General features: G+C 32.7%; 1 protein-coding gene across 2 annotated transcripts in view; it reads left to right on the top strand.

Moving 5' to 3' along the window:
- The window catches only part of SPR (G protein-coupled sex peptide receptor), a 193,242-nt gene that overhangs the window by 33,903 nt on the left and 138,162 nt on the right, over nucleotides 1-21,177 (top strand). For both annotated transcript variants that reach the window (XM_085185916.1, XM_085185908.1), the window contains one exon: nucleotides 13,138-13,177. The gene's annotated coding sequence lies outside the window, so the exon portion shown is untranslated. The remainder of the gene's footprint in view (nucleotides 1-13,137; nucleotides 13,178-21,177) is intronic.

Genomic DNA, 21,177 nt, shown 5'->3' with positions numbered 1-21,177 from the left:
AATAATTCACTTTTCCTCCCGATCTCATCAAAAATATATTTAGAATTATTTTACAAATGTGAAAATTTAGGAATAAACGAGAATTTTAGCGTTGTTGAGTATTTAGTATATTCTAAACAATAAATTATCTTTCTGCCTTTTTGTTTGTCCAGGTAGCTGAACCGATTTTATGTGACTAAAAGAAAGGATTGTGAGCCACACATCCCAAATTCTCGCGGCATCGGGATTTAAGTTGGTAAAGCTGCATTTTGCCTATGCCATTTTAGCTCTGATCGAAATTTAATTAGGTGTAATTTATCCATTTTAGTATGGAAATTTGTAATCAGTATAGGACATCACTAGTTGAAAGTTAGTATTTACTTACTTACCGTTAGTTTAGTTAGTATTTACTCTAGTATTGTTAACATTTTTATATTTTTATTGCTAAGATATATGTATTTTTATTAAATTGACGCTAACAAAATGTACCTATACGTTGGTGTTCTTGTGCCGTTGAATAGAACTAAGTAAAGCTCAAATGCTTCTAAATAATTAATTGGGATCATAGTCCAATTAAATAAAACAAGTGATTTGAACTCTGATCTAAATAATAAAAGAAAATAAAGATTAATATGAAACATGCTTTTATAAAATATATTTTACACTTTTGTACGTGTATTTAATACCTACATCTTCTACCTATATCTAAATACCTAATAGAAAGGAAACCTGACAGCGAAGGCCTAAATAATAAATCCGAATCAGAGGCCACTTAAACAAAACAAGTGGTTTGCCAGAAAAATAGATCTTTCACTTTTCAATCTGAAAGCCGGTCGTGCTATTATCGGATAAAGCTTGAATAATAAAGAAATTGGGGGCGTTTATTAGGGTTGTCACGTACACAAATATTATTTTATAGTTAGTTTTTATACCATGGGGTTATTGGGTTCGATCCCCACTCAAGGAGACAAAATTTTTATTTAAATTTACATTTCCATTTCTTCGCTCTGTTGTCGAGGCAAAGCGAGGAATACCTCGCCTGAATAGAGACCTCAGAACTCAATAGAGTTCTACCACTCAACACGCAATACCTCCAGAATTCCCACAGAAGGTGGGGAAACGGAGTGTTAGACTAGGATCCCTCTGCCTACCCTGTCGTGCGGTGCGGGTACCTATTATAAATAATTTGTGTACGCTCAGTATCATTAATACTGAGAGAGTAAGTTATTACTTTTTCCTTTAAAATTCATAAGTAGGCATTAATTCAACTACCCTAACTTATACCTTTATTTTCTTACTTACCTTTATCAATGATACGGCTTTTCGTTTCGAACGCGGTATTTTAATTAACTTTATTAAAGAGAAAACGGTCGAGTATATTAAACACAGCCAAGCGAAATGATTAAGCCAGAACCATTTTAGTACGTAGCGAATGTGCTAACGAATATGCTAATTGTTATAAAAATAAATAAAAAGCTGTTAATTTTATTACGTTAATTACGTATTTGACGTGGTCCAATTTTAGGAACTAAATGAAAAATGTCGTTTTTACCGTGTAACCTAGGGTTAGAACACTCCGTCCCCATTCAACATTTCCGTCCCCACCTTCCGCTGAATTTTCGCGGCATTTTGTGTTGAGTGGCTGTCCTCAGCGCCACGCTTTGCCTTGTTACCAGAATGAAGGAATGAAAATATTAAAATATTACATAACGGAAGCTTTATTTCTTCGACTGGCTTTTGAATAGCAACATTAAACGTCTCCGGATAAAAATTGAAACCAAAATGAAACTACACGATTTTATCTACTTTTTACTCAAATTTTTATGCATTAAACAATTGAGGCCGTTGTCGCGCAGCGGCACAGCGCCTTACTGTAAGCGACTGTTTTTCTGTTCGATTCCCACTCGGGGGAATGAAATATTTTTATTAGTAGTATCTAGTAGTTACTTTCGAATTGTGGCGTTTCGCCTCGAAAATTGCGCGAAAAATATCTTAATGCTAGTTTCCACATAAAAAAAAGAAAACCATATAAATATTTGAATCTGTTATGCCTGCACAGACAACTTTTCACTGCGCTACAAATGTTATAGGAAATTTTAAATTTATTTATAGTTGCAATCTAACACTAACCTTATCTATTACGTAAAACAAATTTCATTTCGAAAGTTATTTGATTTTCAGAATCAAACGGAATGGTATCGTGAATTTCATTTGAGTGATTGTTCTATTGTCAATATTGAGAACAATATTGTGCATGACTTGGCGCAGTAGATATGAGGTATAGACTATATATTGGTAGCAACTGTGATTCCTGATTTAGTACAAATTGCCGTCGCGGCGTTGGACAGCGTCAGTGTAACGGTTGTCGGTTCAATTTCCACCTGGGGAATAATTATTTAATATTTTCATTACCTCGCCCTAGTAGTTCGGCGTTGGGTTCCCTCATAAGTTGATTTTTTTTTATTTGATTGACTTTTCCGCTTTATTATATTACTGTAGATTTATATAGATTTATATTATTTATAATTGGTTCCATTATAAAACCGAAGAATATATATATTTTGGAACCACTGAGATTTCGTCTGATAGAATTCTCTTTTTTCTCGTTTCTTTCATTTACGTTGTATGCCGCATGTAACAGGGTAGAGAACCTAGTCTTGTTATAATATTGTCTCCACTTTCCGCAAAAAATCGAGGCATTGTGTGTTAAATGGCGGAACAGCGCTCAACGCCCTGCTGCCCTATCGTACCAGAGCGAAGAAATTAAAATATGTTTTAATAAAAAATATTTCGTTCCCCCGAGTGGGTATCAAACTCACAACCGCCGCGTTACATTCACACGCTTTTGCCCCTGCGCCACTTTAGCCTCAATATAGCCTATTAACAGTATAGATATTGAAATTGTTTACAATTGTTCTATTATATCTAAGTTCATTATACGTTTACAGTATAGCAACAAACAATCGTTCGGCTTGTATATGTATTTAGTTTAGCTATAGCAATAGATGTACAAGCTTTCAACACCCTATATAAACTTGCCCCATATAATTCTATCCGAGAGCCCAACTTATGGCCAGTGACGCGTGAGACCGACGGAAAACGTTTAACCCCGTATCGTTATAATATCCGGTGTGTGAAAATTTTATTTTTGGGGTTTTTTTTTTTATTTTTTAGTGATCCCCAAAGGAGATTGAAGATCGTGGTTATGATTTGTGATTCGGTTTTCTTTTTATTATATTTAAGCGTCTGGTTATCGAATGTGGGAAAATATTGCAATACTACAATGTAACTATGTTATTTTAATAAAAAAAAATCTAATATTTTTCTAAATTTTTTTTTTAAGATTATACGAAAAATATAAGATATAAGTGAGTTTCAGTATTGTAAATGCTAATTTCACATGAATGTTGAATTATTCAAGAATTACAAAGTTAGTATTTACTTACTTACCGTTAGTTTAGTTAGTATTTACTCTAGTATTGTTAACATTTTTATATTTTTATTGCTAAGATATATGTATTTTTATTAAATTGACGCTAACAAAATGTACCTATACGTTGGTGTTCTTGTGCCGTTGAATAGAACTAAGTAAAGCTCAAATGCTTCTAAATAATTAATTGGGATCATAGTCCAATTAAATAAAACAAGTGATTTGAACTCTGATCTAAATAATAAAAGAAAATAAAGATTAATATGAAACATGCTTTTATAAAATATATTTTACACTTTTGTACGTGTATTTAATACCTACATCTTCTACCTATATCTAAATACCTAATAGAAAGGAAACCTGACAGCGAAGGCCTAAATAATAAATCCGAATCAGAGGCCACTTAAACAAAACAAGTGGTTTGCCAGAAAAATAGATCTTTCACTTTTCAATCTGAAAGCCGGTCGTGCTATTATCGGATAAAGCTTGAATAATAAAGAAATTGGGGGCGTTTATTAGGGTTGTCACGTACACAAATATTATTTTATAGTTAGTTTTTATACCATGGGGTTATTGGGTTCGATCCCCACTCAAGGAGACAAAATTTTTATTTAAATTTACATTTCCATTTCTTCGCTCTGTTGTCGAGGCAAAGCGAGGAATACCTCGCCTGAATAGAGACCTCAGAACTCAATAGAGTTCTACCACTCAACACGCAATACCTCCAGAATTCCCACAGAAGGTGGGGAAACGGAGTGTTAGACTAGGATCCCTCTGCCTACCCTGTCGTGCGGTGCGGGTACCTATTATAAATAATTTGTGTACGCTCAGTATCATTAATACTGAGAGAGTAAGTTATTACTTTTTCCTTTAAAATTCATAAGTAGGCATTAATTCAACTACCCTAACTTATACCTTTATTTTCTTACTTACCTTTATATCTTTATTTACTTACTAGAAAAAAAGTCACTATTTCGAAGTCATCATTAAATACTACCGTTTCTAATATTTACAATAATTTCTAAGAGTGCACAGTGCATAGTATCTTAAAACAAAATATCAGCTGGAAAAATTTCAGCGAAATTTTCAGTATTGTGTAGCTATTCACTGAATGAGAGCGGAAACGTATACTAAACTATGGACGTGTACGAAGATAGAGGTCGTCATTTATTACAAGCTTCGATAAAGTTCGTAGAAAATATATACTGAATTTACAGCATGTAAGTTTACAAGTGAAGTTTATGAAAATTATTATTGGCAGTGCATATGAAAATAATTGACGCCACTAACCTAACTTAACTTGTAAAGATTCTGATCTCGATTACTAGAATGCAGATAAGAAACTATTTAACATTCCATGGAGTCATCGTGTACGGAGGCACCTAGGTTATAGCATGCAATGCTATCAGTTGAAAAGCTCAGTTGTTGTGTCAGCAAAATGTTCTCTCAAAATAAGTAGAAAGTGGTATATTTAGTAATTTAACATTTAAATAACAATACTATTGTCGATATTTGGATATTAAATACAATAAACCCACATTTATGTGCGCGATCATGACACATTTCCTGTAAATATTTGATAACTTTTCACATTTATTATTTAACTGAACTGTTACGTGAATATCCAAACTATTATAAAATTCAGAACAATTTGCATTCTGTAGTATTAACAATTTGATATTATTTACTGTTTACGTCTACTTGTCATGTGTTATCGCTGCTCTCTGTATGTGTATGTGTGTAAATTAACTTTACAATATACTTTTTAAAATTACATTTCGTGAGGTCGAATAGATCTCATAATATAATAATTAAATAGATAACAAAAAACTTAAACGTGCGTATAGTTTTCTAATATTTGAATCATATAAAAAACGAGCGCCAAGTAAATGTTAATTAATTCGATGGAAAAAATCTTTATTTGTTGCCAACCCTATTAAAACAAAGTTTCTTATCATACGAATCGATAAAATATTTTGCTTACTTATTAAAATTATCGGCAAACCTCCCATCTTGATCCCAGAATTTCCTTAGTAAAACGATTAATTACATTATTTCACGGATTTTGTTTTATTTCGCAGGAATTTTTTATCGTAAAAAGGTTATTGGAATAGCGCTCTGCCTTGTTTGTTTTTTATAAATAACATGTAATCTTTCTGTGAATAAGCTCGTTGTGGCATAGTGGCATAGTGTCTGGCTTTGAACGCGATGGTTGTAAGTTCGATGCTCGTTATGGGGATTGTACATTTTTATTTGGTACTTGTGGTAGATACGCGGGTATTGCATGGCGATGAGTGCCGCCACTCCAATACGCAATATCTCGAAAATTTGGATGGAAAGTGGAGAAAGAAATATTTAATTCCTTTCAACTAAATAGAAATTCTTAAAAAAAAAGAATTCTTAAAAAAGTAAAGTGTTGACAACTTAAGCAGGAAATATATATATTATTAGCTAGTATCCTTTTGGAACATAAAACAAGTGATCCAGAAAAAAGGCGACGCCATTTATATCGAGTCGACCTCCAAAAAAATGGTGCTTATCTCGTTTTGCTGTCAGATATCGTTTGAAATAAAAAGGACTATGTTTTAGAAGAAAATCTTTATACTGTATTTCCAATATAGCTTTAGAAAACAGTAATCTTATTGTAACATACTGGTTTATGTGAAGAAAAAGGCAATCTAAAAATATCTGGACTCTCTTAAGAACTAAATATCTAGATAATTAACCCTAGTTATAAGGCTAGTTAGCAGATAAATATAAAATGTAATTAAAGCTGATAATTATGGAAAAGTTAAAAAACTGTTATCACAACATGTCTGTTTTTTTGCACACTCCGTAGTATACAAAACGAATTTAGTGTCAAGACATTCTGTTTCCCTCTTTGCGTCTAAATTCGAAATATTGCTTGAAACGCATTTAAATGTGATCACTTCCTTCCTCTAGTGAGATTGAGTCCATAAATATTACTATGTTTATAATTAAAAATTTTGTGCTGTACCCCACACATGCAGGGGGAACCTGGGAACCTAGGATTGAGACACTCTATTCCCATTAAGACTAGACCCCATAAGAATGTATTTTACACTCAGTGACCATCTGTGTGAAGTATATGGCTTTTTCAAAGATTTAAAAACAACATTATTTCTTTGTGGGCATATATATCTACACATGCTTTAAACATTTCATATCATTAATTTTTATGCAAGTTTTACTAACCAATGAAATAATACTCAATTAATACATATAAATATAAAATTGAAATACTCAATTAACAAATGAATTAACCCTCTTTTATCTCTATTTACATAGCTTCTACATAAGTTCCGTCACACATATATTGAGGAAATTAAAGAGTGGAATGAGATCATCCTTGTTTTAAAATATTTTTAACCCGAATTTTAAAAGGAACACTAAATTGGGTGATATATAACTCGTATGCTACAGCGTCAGTAACAAATAAAACTGGCAAAGCAGTACAGAAATAACAAAGAGCTTAATGTCAATCAATTTTAGTTTATCTGCACTAGTTGGGACCAAATCCAAGCAGATTTCATTGCAAAATGTAAAAATTCACATACAGAATATCTTGCCCTTGACAAATCCATGTAAGACTTAGAAGTTATACGATATATTTTTATTCGTATTATTTTCTTCCTACTTGTATTTCTTACAGGCATACTCGTAGTATAGTTGAAAATTTAGTATTAAGACGAGTCGAGATTCGCCACTAAATACGGTTTTTTATGGACGTAAGGATCACCGATGATAAGTGATACCGCCCACTACCTCGTGTAACACTAAAGAGGGAAAACTAACTAATTTCTGTCTAGCCTGGTACACTGCATAAAGCTTGAAGCTGGAGAATGGATGTAAGCCTAGGTTAGGTTTAATATTAGCCACCTGTCTCTAACATCAAACGTTAGCTGATATTAATTTCATTTGTAAATATTCTTTTTAGCTTTTTGGGTAATCAGATAAGATATCTGCAGACAGCCTTCGACAAGGTAAATCCTCTTATAAAAGGTTGATACGTTAACAGATAAAATGTTATTAGTATAATGTCGACAAACTGTCTACTTATCCTGTATAGATATAACGCTAATAAAACAAATTTCGGTTTTTTTCTTTATATTTAGCTTTATTTTTTTAGCTTCATGTTGTATCTAAGCAGGGTAGTCAGATGTCTCTGACTAGGTTGTCACCTAGTGTTAAGAAATTTCTTTTCCCACTCACCGCCGAATTATCGACTTATTGCGTGTTGAGTGGCGGAATTCAACGTTAGCAGAGCGAATAAATTTAAATTTCGTTCGACTTTCCACTATCGTCCACATATGGTAAAATTTCATTCTACTTTTATTAAAGGACAGAAATTTAGAAATATTTAGTATATATAGATAAGTGCGTATTCCCTTTGGAAATACGATATAAGATAAAAGTTCGTATGTTAGAAATGAAATTAGATTCCCTCATGCCTAACCATCTGAATACGACGCGATTTCTACGACACACTTTTGTTTTTATTTGTTTAATATAAAATATATCATTTATATTCAATTATTCTACATTCGACGCCAGTATAATTATATAATTATATTTTTGAATATAAATATCTAATGATAAGTTTTCTCTTAACCAATTCCGCCTATCGTCTTTATTAAGTATTGTCCAGCCCGTTTGACTACCAAAACTCTAGTTGGGTTCCCGCAGAATGACCTTACCGCAGACGATCCTTCTCAAGCAGCCACGTAGACTTTGCGATTTTTTAAGGATAAAGCACTCCCTCCCCTCCCCACCAAGTACCACTGTAAAAGCCAGTCGGTCTAATAGCATTAACCTTATAAAAAAATATAATGTATTGTGTGGAAAAACAATATTTCTAAGCAACAAGTATCGCTCTGGTAAGAACACAAAGCACGGCGTTGAGTTTCGCCATTTAAAATGAAATATTTCGAAAATTGGGCGTGAAGTGGGACACGGAGCAAATGTTTCTTTTGCTTATCCTGCTATAAGTGGGATAAAGCGTGAAGTTAAAAAGTACCCTATGGAATATTTTCCGTAATCACGCATCCGAATAATTAGGAGAATCATCTTAATAAAAGTAAACAAAAGGCGAATTAAATGTTCCTTTAATATCGAAGCGAAGCGAGTGAGCATTCATCATAATTCCAACATAAGCCAATTAATGTTTGGTAATTAATTTCGTTAAGACTCTTTAATGAACGCAAATCGTTGGTAATTTAGCGTGAAATAGAGTTTTTTCTATAATCCTACTAGCGCTTTGGAAAGATTTATTTACTTATTAGGACAAATTTTAGCGACGCTGCTCTACATTTAGTAGGTTCAATTCTTTATAAGAGTATAGTTTATATTTGTAACTAGTCGTTGCATTCACAACATACTTTTATTTGAGTGGATTTTAAGAAGTAAAATGAAAAATCAGTTTTTTCCAATATTCATAGAAATTTCGAGAAATGCTCTCTTTTATATCTCGTATATATTCTTGCCCCTATTATAGCTAAGTTACCTACATAACAAATTTCAACTTTCCGTTCCGTCTGTAACGGAACAGTTATATATATTTAAATAAAAATAATCTGTATACGAGTATATAAATAAATATTGAATAATTAATAGAGGCGACTTTGCGACTATGAACGGGACAGGTTGTGGGTACGATTGCCTCGAAGGAAACGAGAAAATGAAATATTTTATATTTTCATTTCCTCGCCCTGTTAACGAAGCAAAATACGGCGTTGAGTTCCGCCACTCAACATTTGATATTGAATAAAAATTGTAAGCACTATCTCTAATTAAATTTTCATCAGTAGCATTTGTGTCAAGGAACTACACTGAATCGAAGACGTTGATCTTAGTTCTTAATCCGATTGTTTCTTTAAAAGGAATTGCTGGAGTGAGTTCTTTACGAGTGCTTTTTATTTTTAAGTGTTTTAAAGAACTGAAGAAAATCCATTGTAGTTAAGGTTGTTGTTATTTATCAGCTAATTGGCAGAGAGCTAGAAGTTGTTTTTACTACTTGTATACTTACAGAAAACGATATAAAGGAATACACAAACATTACTATATTTTGATTGGATTTTTTTGTTAATTAAGAACTTGCTGATATAAAGTAATAACAATATTTCTGTGTCATATGAATAGATAAAGAGAAAGAAAAAGAAAGAATAGAAAGTGGAGAATGGAGTGTCTTAACACTAGGATCATACAACAAACAGCGTGGAGCTATATTTTTATAAGAATTACTAGGAAGACGTTATTGATCATAACACAATTTCAACTAACATAATTTTAACAAAGAAACGGTAGGTACATGTTATTACTGATTTAATGCCTAATATTAAATATTTCTTGAAAATGCTTCGAAGAATATGAACCACTGAGTGACTTTCCCTATCCTCGCTAGACTTATATTCCTAATCTTGACCAAAATATCATTCTAGCGAAACTTTTAAAACTTTCGTTTCATTCCTGTTATTCACAAGTTTAAGAAACAAAGTTTTGGATCTTCTTGGTAATATTTGAGCAAGTCCAAAACTTCTCTTGCATAACTTTTTTTTTCTCAATACGGCTCAAAATTTTTGTAGAGGTAGCCTTTTTCATGGTGAGTGTTCTGAAGAACTGTTCGACCTGTTACCTGCCGCCGAATTTTTCAACCGCACAGTACGTCACAAACTTAAATACCATCCACACCACCTGGATACGTGGCACTCCACTACTGTGCGGTTTCGTAGAAATTTCCTTCCACGCGCCACCGAACTGTGGAATGGCCTACCCGCGGCAGTGTTTCCAGGTCGGTACGATATGGGTACCTTCAAAAAGCGCGTCTATCTCCACCTCAAAGGCCGGCAACGCACCTGTAGCTCCTCCAGTGCTGCACGGGGTCGTGGGCGGCGGTGATCATCATCAGGTGACCCGAACGCTCGTTTGCCTTGTCCTTTTCCCATAAAAAAAAAGAATGACGGATTTATATACTTGTAAAACTTCACTTAAAGATTTTTTTTATATAACATAAGTAATCGTCACCACAAATATGCGTTTGTATTTTTTATTTATGTTTATTAATTTATATTTAATAAGTTTCGAAAATGGCTAAGAAATATATATATATATATATATATATCCTATATCTTATAAAACAAAGTCGCTTTTTGTGTCTGTCTGAACTTTCTAACTCTTCTTCTTCTAAACCACCCAACGGATTTGAATGCGGTTTTCACAATTAGGTCGAGTATTTCTCAGGGAAGGTTTATATATAGTTTATTATTTGTACATTCTTATGTAAATTAACATAAATACGATAAATGTGTATAAAGTCCTACACGCTGAGACACTTTGGCGCATGCGCTGCTTTAATGGTAAATACTACATGAAAAAAATGTACTGGAGTATTGTTCCTCTTAATAAGATCTACAAAAAAGTCCGCGATAGCATATTTTTATCTTTTAAGGATAACGTGTAGTGATCATATTTCTGTCTAAAAATAGTAATTTCAATATATTTTTTATTGTGAGGGATATTTTTCCATAATGGTATTAATCCTTATCCTTTAAAATACTTTATTAAATTTCTACGTTAAACGAAGATAAAATTTTCTTTTTAAACTATTTCGAAATTGCGAATAGTTTTAGAGAAAAACGCATTTAATTCTTGACACATCAAGCCGTTCACACATCAACTGTATCGAGTCAAGTTTCACTTATCCCTTACTCTCAGTATGTAAATAAGTATATTAGTTACGTTGGCCATTTAATGTAGATCAAAACTGTCTTTTCTGTTTTTCATTTTAATAAGTACTTTAGAAGTTGTTACAATATCAAAAAAATCCTTTCTGCGAAACGCGCCTCGCGACGTTATGCTTATTATTATTATACAAGCGAATCCGCCGCGCCCGCCTGCCTTACACGCATCGGTGGTTCAGTGGTAGAATGCTCGCCTGCCACGCGGGCAGCCGGGGTTCAATTCCCGGCCGATGCATTCTATTTAATTTTCGTCACAGGCAGCCACGTAGTGCTTGCTTTTCATCAGGGACAGAATACCCTCTTCAGCATTAACCACAAGCTCGAAAAAAAAAACCCGCCTGCCTCTATAGCAACGAAGATTTAGATGCGTTTGCACGTATTGGATAATTGGAGTTGAATGTATTATTTAATGTCATTTAACTATCTAAAAATAGTAATTTAAATATATTTTAATAAGTACTTGAAAAGATTAGTATCACAGATATAAAATTATGGTACCTACTAAAAAATCCTTGCTGTGTAAAACAATTGGAAAATCCTTATTGAAACTACGAAAATGCGGGTTGCATTAGGGTTTAATTAATTTTCACATTATCTTAAGTGATTTGCAAATATACATTTTATGAATAATCCAGTAGTAAAAGCGGGCGAAGCCGCAATAGGGTCGCTAGTATATATATAAATTTATTCGTAGGTAGCACGTACATATTTCTGCATACATTGCATTCGTCAACCGACGGAAATATCAGATGTACTGACGTAAACCAAATTCTCGACTGAGTTGATAGTTTATGCAAGTGTAAATTATATCCTTTATTTACACAAATACCTACTAAATAACTGTACCCAACGTCTAATACTAAAATAAGTATATTATTTGTGTAATATCTTATATTAATGGTTCTTTATGGATGATGTTATTTATTATTCAGTTTCGCGTTATTTTTACACGTTTGGGTAGGCGTAGGGCGTAGTGTCAGCACACTCTAAGTATTTAAACTTACCGTTATTTTGTTTAGTCAGTCATGTTCAAGCTGTGTCAGAATGGTGACAGACGTGTGAAAAAATATTGTACTTCTTTATTAAATTATCACTTCATAGCCGTGATGTCAGTTTGTTTAAGCAATTTGATAATTTTATAGACAAAAGTTTCAAATTCAATAGAATTTGCAAAGATTTTTGCAATACAAATTTTGCATAAAAGTTTATGATGCACTGGTTTTAAAAGTTATAGCATTATTTTAGTTCTTTAATAAATGTGAAAAAAAATGTGAACTTTTTTATAAATAATAATAATTTTGGTTAACAACATCTAAAAAGGTCACCAACACATTACGGATAGATGTAAAATTATTTTTCATTTCAAAATCTATGTAAAAAATCGTGATCAATATGCCCTCATTGTGGGACATCGTGCCTCTAGCGGCCTTTCCGAATATATTATGCTACTTATGAAACTTGTTTATATAACTGTCATGATAAAAAAATGTAATGCTTTTTATTTTAATTTAATAGGAAAAAAAAAAATTTTTTTTGACTAATAAAATAAATCGGCAAAAGGATAGTACCAACTTTACGTGTATTTATGTGTTCACTCTATTTCTCCATATTTTTAAGTTATGACATGGAGTTTTAAGACGATGCCACACTGACCACAAGAAGTCGCAAGCTAAATATTAGTTATATCTATATCAAATGTTAATTGAAGCCATCGTAGTACAGTAGAACAGCGTCTGACTGCAAACACTATAGTTGCGGGTTCGATACCCACTCACACGAGAATGAAATATTTTTATTTCCCCGCACGAATATCTTGAATTTATTATATATAATTTATTATAGTTTAGAAGGAGAGAGAAGTTATGTCTAAAGAGATTATTCTCTTTAGGTCTTAGTCTACTCTAGGTTCAAAACACTGTTCTAATCGCCCATGTGTTGTTTTGATTTATTGTTGACATTTTTCTTTTACAGGTATCTACGTGTTTAGTAAGTTCTACAATTTAATTGAAAGGTAAGTTTAATTTTATATTAAATATTTTTATGTACTATTAAGATAATTTTAAGATAATTACTAAGACTCCTGTGTCTCATGAACTGTGTGAGACAGTTCGAATTTTCACTGATGATTTATAGGTCATAACAACATTCATCTTTCTCTCTCTCTCTCTCAACTCCCCAACAATATATTTCTATTGCCGCTGTAAGAATCAATACTAAAAAACAAAATAAAAGAGATATTTAAGGGGACTCTAAACATTAGACTCTTTTCTGGTGATAAGATACTGCCGTTCCCCACACTCTTTTCCGCCGAATCCTGGAGGCAATGCTTGTTGAGAGGCCGAACTCAAGGCCGCGCTTTGCCTCGACATCAGAGCGAAGAAATGAAAATATAAATTTAAATAAACAAAACATATAATAGTCCTGGGACCAAATACAACAATAAGGACTAAATACAATATAAATAATACCAATATTTTAATATTCAATGAATTACTCATTAGTTATTCATATGAGTGTGCTTAACAGAATAATTAATAATATTTTATTATAGGATAATTGGAATTGCAATTAAAGAGATTTAATATGGTAGGTAATTATCTACTTGTTGTTAATATTAAAATTTACATATATGTTTTAAAGCCAGTCGTGGCGAGCACAAGCGTGTGACTGTAAATTCTACAGTTTATGGGTTTGATTCTTACTCGAGGCATGAAATATTTAATATATGTATTTATATTTTTCGCTCTGGTTTCGAGGCAGAGCGCAGAGTTGAGTTTCGCAAAATGCCGCATTCGAATCCTCATGTCTTGATGATGGAAACCGAGTGATGTACTATTTTATTTTTATTCGTTCATTTTATTTGATACTTTGATCAAACTGTTTGCTTAAACATAGTAGAAAAGTAGAAACACCTATCTGTTAACAGTTAATATTAAAAACACAATACTTTTAATATATAAAATTACGTTCACAGAATTTGTTTTGCAAAGCGATTTGTAATTAATTTAACAAAACACTTATAACTTTAAACTGAGTTACACAAAATGTTTTAGTGTATCCAAAAACATTTATTACATTTTGCGTAAGTGATTAATAAATATAAGATTTATTATAAGATTTTTTTATTCAAATATTGTATTGATATTGATGTTAAGCAGATTCGAAACATTCTGTTTGTCCAAAATTCATAAGTCCAAAATATTATATTTATTATTTATTTATTTATATTATTTATTTAGAACACCAATACCAATCAATATCAAAACTATAAATTATGTTCGTTCCAAGTAAAATAATATATTTACAAATAACATTTTCGAAGTAATAATATTACAAAATTTACGCTTCCAATACAGTCCATATCATAAATACGGATTATTATAGAACGATATCTATAGTAACAATCACAGTTACCTATTTCAGTACAATGTACCAGGCTAAACCTGGCTATCGTTAGCTCCTTGTGTGCTAAATTTAATTTTATATACAACTATTTTGTTATTATTTAAAGTTAAAACATTAAATATTTCATTCATTCGAGCGGGAATCGAATCCACAACTGTCGTAGTTACAGTCGCACGTTTTGTATGCAAAAATGATACGTATAAAAAAACACGTAATTAAAAAGTGTCGGAACCTGATTAAATATAACACAATTAAATCCCTCGTAATAGCAGCTTCGCGATCAAAATTAACGAAGGGATGAAAGGTGTCGATAATATTTTGGATTATAAAATTTTAACGAGGATGTCGGTTCTGTGTTACTAATATTATTTTTATAATTGATCATTTTATTTGACATCGCCGTGCCACAAAAGTTTTACTAAAAATTCAATAGCTATGGATACTCCCCCCTTTCAGGTACGCACTGTATGCCGCAAACAGCAGGGTAGGCTGAGGAACTAAACACCGCGCTTACATATATTTAAATAAATATAATTTATCACGCAATGCCTCAAGAATTCGGCAAAAAGTGAGAAGTATCATAATCGGAATGAAGTGTTTTAACACTAGGTTCTCAGGTGTCCTCTGTTTACCCTGCTGCTAAGCATGACGCTGAAAAAATTAAAGAAACCGACTATGCAAAGTCGGATAAATTAGAAAGTGATGGGGTGTGCAATTTTAGTGAAGCATGTAAAAGTATGTGTAAAAGTATTTATCGATTTAGCTCTACACGGTAATTGGTCCAACCACAGAGTAGCTTTACTTCCACTGGAGGGATTTCTGAGATTGGTCCACAATTGTTTCTTGTTAATACTCAAATACTAACTAGCCTTTGTAAGCTATACTATGTTTAGATATTTTTCAGACATGTTTAAATTATATTAAATGCTTCTTACTTGATTAATACCACACTTAAAACCATTAAATAAATTTAAATGAAATTTGACATATAGCCTAGAAATTATTAAAAATGTATTACATTTTTATAGAACCAACAATTTCGTTCTGCAAAGAGTAACTAAAGACAAGAAACCGTTTACCATTTATTTCCGCGACTTATTCTACAAACAAACAGACAAAGTTACTGCCAAAAGAAGTCCAATATTTGATACACGTGTGTAAAGTTGTATATGATTCCTTCTCAGGTTTACCATCGAATATCAAACCATCCCTCGGGAAATTTCATCACAATAGCCACTAAAATGAAGCTTCTAGCGATAGTGAGTATCTCCGGTATACTCGTATAGAAATATATCTACATTGGAGTATGTGTATAGATATATCGTTGTGTCACAGAAGGGAAATTTGAAAATATTTTTTGTACTTCGGTAGGCTTAAAGTAAAATGTTATGTTTTTTGCGATTTTGAGTTCCACCTTTTAACACACAATGCCTCAAGATTTCGAGGGTAAGTTGCAAAAGGGATTGTCTTAGCAGTACTTGGTTCTCTCTGCTGCACTATTGATAATTTTAGAGAAAAGATTTCTAACGCTTCAATAAGATATATTTTATTTTACCTCACGCTGTATCCCGCACACAGAAAGGTGGGTAGAGGGAAACTAGTATTAGGACACTCCCCTCGCTATTTTCCTCCGAATTCTGGAAATATTTCTTGTTAAGCGGTGGAGCTTTTTGCACTTTGCCTCGACACCAAAGCGAAGAAAGTACACCTCTATCAGTCGAATTATGAAATAAAATATTAAAATAAAAAATAGGCATATTCACGGAATTATAATGTACGGATTACATTATAATTCCTTAGCAAAGATATCTGTACGTCGAAGTTTAATTGATAATTTAATTTGCTAATTAGGTTGGAATATTTTGTCACGCCCAGTGACCCTATTCTGGCTTTGATTTAAATTAAGATAATTTGTATTCAGAATTCTTATTTAAGCTCGGCGTTGGGTTGCGCCACTTATCATTCAACGAACATTGAGAAACGGAGAGTATAGACTTATTACCAAAGCGAGGTGATGATAGTGATTCATTTCCCTAAGTGGAAATCGAACGCACAACCGTCGCGTTTTAAGTCAGAGGCTGTGCCGCTGAACTAACGGAATCACAAAATAAAAAAATATATTTGTAACTGATTTTCTGTATAAGAAAGTTACATAAAGTAATTTTCTTCAGTATATAGACGAAGTTAGTACAAATAACCAATTTGGTTACAAGAGAGTCAAATGGTAGCAATTCCATGCAAAATCCGTACCGCCTATAATATCTAAATTAAATACATTTATATTCTGGTCAGCCGGGGTCGGATCCGTAATGAATGTCAAGTGGGCTGAGTGCTTATATAGAATTGATTTTTGCTGTATTTGCTTCCAAGGGGTTTTAGGGAAAAAAATGGAAGGAAGGGATCAGGTTGTATTTTTAGAATTTATTGTGTAATTTCAATAATAATAGGCGTGTATAACTTTTCGTTATTTGTGTATGAAAATATTTATTTCTAATATTTTTTTTATTGAGGGCGTCGTGGTGCAGTGGCGTAAGCGTGTGACTGTAAACACGACGATTTAGAGAAATTAATTATTTCCTTGTATTGCCTTGTATTCTGGTAATAAGGAGGGACGTACGGAACTCGGGAGAAATAGGAATATTTTATTGTCCGCCTGTCTGTCTATCTGTTCGTCTGTCATGTTTCCATCTGTTTCTGAGAAAGGGTTTTAACGAACATATAGAGGTATCGTAATGAAATATAGAGTTCGAGATTTTCATTCCCTTCGAGTGAAAATGAGGAAAATTGCGCCGTTGAGCTCCGCCACTCAACATGTAATGCCTCGAGAATGAGGCAACTGAAATATCTTAATGAGAACGGGATTTCTTAACACTACGTTCCCAGGCTCTCTATGTCTACTGTGATATGTACGTAATAGTGTGTAAAGCTGAAAAAACATAGAGAATAAGTGCTTGGAAAACTAAGATTCTACATTATTGAATGTTATCATGTCACTAATTTCTGTTGCTAGAACGTTTATTAGTATTTATCTGTACCAAATTTACTTGGTTAGAGAAAAAAATATTCTTTCTTATCATTAATCCTTTCATTTCCTGTCATTAATCCCGGTGTTTGTTGCCAGGGCCTGCCTTCCCACTAAAATTACTCAAATATGCACGATCTACAATATAAGAAAAAATACAAACATCACACACCTATTTGTAAGAAAAATGATAATAGACGGACAACATCTTAGGCAATCGTTTAGATGTTGAGTGTAGATAGCTGAAGCACTATACTGCACGAAGTGCCATTAAGAGCAGGCCATGGATGGACAACAGTTATTCTTGTAATATACTCGTATATAAAAAAAATCTTTAGTTTGTCACTGTCTTATTGAACTTCATGTAATATGTTAGGCAATGGGTAACCACGCTTTTTTTTTTTTTAACGTTTGACGACGCGGAGAGCGGAATGTTTTATCATTACAGCCACTAACTTACATTTCCACACACATAGGACACAGTAGGTTAAAATCTTGCTGGCTTTAATTTTTTTTTTAGCTTTACTCGTTATCGTATAAATAATTATATAGAGAATTTTAATTAATTAATTCTCAGTGAGGATCGAATTCATGACCGTCTCGCTTACACACATAGGGTATCTCACAGTGGTCTGAAAATTATTTTATGCTACGCTTTTAAATCACTATTCTCTCCTTACAATTCTTATAAGGTAAAAATGGTACGAAATTGTATTTTGTATTTTATCCTTCTGCAATATCCTAAATTAGGCTTATACGTTATTAACGATAGCAACGTTAACGTCAACGTTAAGTACTCGTGTTAATAATAAATGCCCGTCCTTCATCTGTCGGTCCGTGGGAGAGGCTGAGCAATATTTGAGATATATATTTTTAAGTAAACATATTTTCCTCAAAATGTAATTTGTTTTTAGTTTTTTATTATTTTTACTAATATTTATGCTTTTAAGATATGTTTGGTTAAACGCGCTAACCTCCGAAAGTATAGGCCAGAAATAAAAAAAAAATGTTGACTATTTAGTTTATTCTACATTTTAATATTTTTCATGTAACCTTTTGTACTTACGATCTGAGTTACCCTGGGTACTTAGAAAGTGTCATGTGTCATACACAACTCTTAGTTATTTTTATTTCTATATTCCTATATTTATATTAGTGTGGAGAAGCCGTAGGTAAAAGGTAGTCTGATATATTTTGTAAAGGGAGAGATAATTAGAAGTATTCTCGCTTTTTGCCCACGAATGAAATATTAAAATACAAGTATCTCTTTGAATGACACCAGCACGACTAAGGAGGCTAGACAGTTTTTAAGGTACATCTTTTTTAGCTTTACGACCTATGTTAAGACTACTTAAAACACTTTCATTTACCGTAAAAGTATATTTCCGTCGAATTCTGGAGGTATTATGTGTTGAGCGGCGGAACTCAACGCCACATTTTCCTCGGCATCAGAACGAAGAAAATGATAAATATTATATTTTATCGAATGGGAATTGAACCCACAACCAATCTCGCACTGCACTTACAGTGTTACACTTGTGCCCTAACGCCACGACAGTCCTCAAAGTACGTTTTAAAGTTCAATTTTACATATTTTCTTCGTAAAATGAATCTTTTATAAACTACGCTTCTGGCTTATCACAAAGTGGAGACGACGACTGATTGACAGGATACTTTAATCATTTACTTTACATAAAACTCTTTAGAAGGAAATTACCATTTTGATACTCGAATAATTCAGACCATTTATAGTCCAAGCTACTTCGCAGGTTTTCACGGACCATTGAAGACTGAATTTCAGTTTGAATTTCTGTTTCATTTCGTAGAAGTGACAAGAGCCAACCTAAAGTGATTTATTGCCTACATTTGCTTACTAAAATTTGTAAATTCCTAATGAGTTTGTTTTTTGTGCTTAGATGTGTTTTAAGAATTGTTTTTTGTTATTTTCTTTTTAGATTTTGTCTTACGTAAATACACGGTGATTAAAATATGTTCGTTTTATCGTAGCCTGCTCTATATTAAAAAGAATACTATTTATGAGATACTTATCAACTTTCATGTATTCACGCATCATACGGTTTAAGCAGCGTAAATAGCTCTCCATATATCGTTCATTAGGTAAAGCACGTTTTATGTATATTAACTTAACGCTGATTTTGTATTAGTATATAGGGTAGTTGCAAATATATTTTGCAAGGGACACAAACAAAAAATTAAATTATTAAGTCACAAAATATATAAAAATAAAACATACAAAAAGCAATCTCCATAGATTAAAAAAAATATTACCGAAAATTACTCTGCAATATATTTTCGTAGGGTAGTTTCGCTTCTTTTTTATTTTGCAATGTTTCACTTCAGCTACATGTAGTGAAAATTCAATAAAAACTAGATTAACAACTTTCTCAACGTAACGTAAAAGTTCGTACATATGGTACGTGTATGTTAAGCTTTCTAGGCATTTAGTGATTATTTTAATCAATTTATTTTTTGTACTTTCAAGGTGTATCCTCGCACTTAGCAGGGTAGGCACAAGGAACCTGAAGAACTAGTGAATGAAACGACCTTTCACTTTCGTTTCTCATGTTCCGCCTAATTTTGAGGCTTTGTGTATCGAAAGGCGGAACTTAACGCCGTGCTTTCCCCAGTTGCAATAGGGCAGGAATGAAATTATTAAATATTTCATTTTTCTGCAGTTGGAATTGAAACCACAATCGTCGTACTTACTGTCGCTTGTAACCCTGCGCCAAGTTGAAGAGAATTGAGGCCATCGATATACTGATAGGAGGGTAGATTAAGTAGAGAATTTAGGCTATTTTTAAATTTAGGAAGTATATGGAAATTCATTATTTAAATGAAACGAAAAAGTATTTATTTCTTATTTTGATCAACCTTTGAAACTATTACATTAATTTTGGGTTCTTACACTCGGCACGCAATTCTCAAATTTAGAGACGAATTTTTTTGAACCGGCTCGTTAGTTATGTAGATTACCTTACCTTAAGGTAAGGTACTAAACAAAATATTATGACTCAAACATGGAAGTCGTAAGTAATAAGTTTAAAACGTAAATTATTCTTATTCAAATTTGAAGTTAACAATCGATTGTTGTTATATATTTCATTTATACGGTATAAAATGTATTTACATATTTTTAGGCGTTGAGTTCCGCAACGCGCAAACACTAAACACGCAATGTGTCTATAGTACGGCGGAAAGTGGGGAACGCAAGTGTTTTAATGGCAACGAAGTGTCCTAACACTAGATTGACAGGTTCCCTCTGAATATAGTGCGAGTCTAAAGAAACTTTTTTTTTCTTAAAAAAATAATCGTATAGTTCAAGCGAGAAAAGCCGCGCGGACACCTACACCTCATAAAGTGCAAGATATATTTTTTTTCAATTATACGTACCAGTCAAAACACATAAATAACTCAAAGCTTAACAACAATAAGCTATAATTTATCCACCCCTTATTCGGCCAATATTGTTTGAATCAAATCTTACTTTGAGAAGCCATTTATCTCTCTATCACCATTCATTCCGTCAGTAACAGATCTTTGTGCGTGTCAGTAGCTGTCCAGTC

The sequence above is a fragment of the Heliconius melpomene genome, chromosome 1 (assembly GCF_056956725.1).
Source record: "Heliconius melpomene rosina isolate 202511_hmr_F chromosome 1, ASM5695672v1, whole genome shotgun sequence".
NCBI classification, from domain to species: Eukaryota; Metazoa; Arthropoda; class Insecta; order Lepidoptera; family Nymphalidae; genus Heliconius; species Heliconius melpomene.
Note: the sequence above shows the minus strand (reverse complement) of the source record. Positions and strands in the feature narration are given on the sequence as shown.